This window comes from Canis lupus, chromosome 5, assembly GCF_003254725.2.
Source record: "Canis lupus dingo isolate Sandy chromosome 5, ASM325472v2, whole genome shotgun sequence".
Taxonomy (NCBI): Eukaryota; Metazoa; Chordata; class Mammalia; order Carnivora; family Canidae; genus Canis; species Canis lupus.
The window spans coordinates 68,577,121-68,578,771 of record NC_064247.1 but is presented as its reverse complement, the minus strand read 5'-3'; the positions used below and the strand labels follow the sequence as shown (position 1 = coordinate 68,578,771).

Sequence of the window (1,651 nt, the reverse complement as noted above, 5' to 3'; positions counted from 1 at the left end):
GCAGGTGCTAAACCGCTGCGCCACCCAGGGATCCCCATTTGTGGTTCTTTGTGAACTGCCATCACAAATGCTTTGCCCATTTTAAAAAATTGGGTTTGTTTTTCTTTTGCTGTGTTATAGGGTCTTTCTATGTTTTAAGGACATTAAACCGTATATATGGCACAACATTTTTTCCACTGACTTTAATATTTTTCTATTGGTGCAGAAAATAAAATGACTACATTTTGCTTTCCGTGTTCATACTGCATGAGAGATCCGGGCTGGGAGAAGGAACTATTCCCGGAAGGACTGGCAGGTCAGTGTGTCAAGGCCGGCAGCGAGCGTGGTGTGTGCCTGCGGGCATGGTGACTGCCGGTGCTTTCCTGCGCTGGCTCACCTAATTCTCAATTATTATCTTGATTTTACAGATGAAGAAATAGAGGTTCTGAGGGCTTCAGTACTTGTCCCAGGTCGCTCAAGCACAGTGTCAGGATTTGACCCCAAGCTGGCGACTCCAGGACCAGAGCCTGACTGCACGGTGTCGCCAGTAGCAACAGATGAGAGAAGATGCTTCCATGGTTTGAAGCTCAGGTTCCAGACAGCTGTACCTGTAGGAACGGGTATCAGTTAGAAATGCCTGGCACATGTAACAGCAAATCCAATTACAATTGCTTAAGCAAATAGGGGTTTTCATAAAGGACATTTAATTATGGCTTCGTGTGACATGTGAACAGTGAGCTGTGTGTGAACGTATTTGTCAAAACCTCAAAGCCTCCCTGATGGCGTCTCTGACTATGCGTGTCTTACAGTTATCACAGCATCTCCTGCGCTGTTTCTGGGTAAAGGCTTGGGTGAAGAGGCTGTGGCTGAACAGATGTGTGAAATGAAAGGCATGGTTGATGGTGAAAGGCAGGCTGGGGCCCCAGCAGATGGTGTGGGCTTGGTAGCAGTTCCCATGCATGTGCCAGGGCCACCCTCCAGGGCTGGAAACAAGGGGAGCCGCTCCCGGGGATTGAGAAGCACCACCTCCCAGCTCTGACTCTAGTCAACTAAGGTGCATATTCCTCCAAACCCAATTATCCTGCTCATGTGCACATACCTGAGCACCCTGGTGAGGTCAGGAACCTCTTTATGAAGCCTTCACTCTCCTGCCTGCTGTGAGGAAAGAAGGTAAGACTCTGAGAGGCACCATGGACGTGAAGCCTTCCCAGGTCCCCTGTTAGCATCCAGGCCAGGTGCAAATGGTTGGCAAGAGCGGAGCTTGGGCCCCAGATGCTGGGCCAGGCTCTGGCTGGGAAGGAAGGGCTTCTCTTTCCAAGCTGAGATGCCCCATGACTAGAATCTGAAAAATGTCAGGAAAACTCAAAAAAGCAAAAATGGTGTTCTTTTAGGAAGCTATTTAGCAGGACTCCAAAATGACCCCAGCTTGGATCCTCCCATTGGGGGGAAATTGCTGCCCAGCATAGTATTGGATAACCTGTATGGGTTGTTTCAAAATAGTCGTATTGACCTAATATGGAGCTTCCTGAACTTGATACTGTACCTGATTATGGAAGAGCGGGTCCTGTTCTTAGGGAACACAAGCCGACGGAGTGGAGGGTAAAGTGTCACGATGCCTGAACTCACCTTAACATAAGAGGTAGCAGAGGGCTTCCCAAGACAACGCCAGAAA

General features: G+C 48.9%; 1 long non-coding RNA gene across 1 annotated transcript; it reads left to right on the top strand.

Annotated features, from left to right (window-relative positions):
- The first annotated feature begins 202 nt into the window (after window positions 1–202).
- On the top strand, window positions 203–691 carry LOC118354912 (uncharacterized). The gene is made up of 2 exons (XR_004816319.1): window positions 203–295; window positions 408–691. It is a non-coding gene; the product is annotated as an uncharacterized LOC118354912 (long non-coding RNA).
- Window positions 692–1,651: the final 960 nt, after the last annotated feature.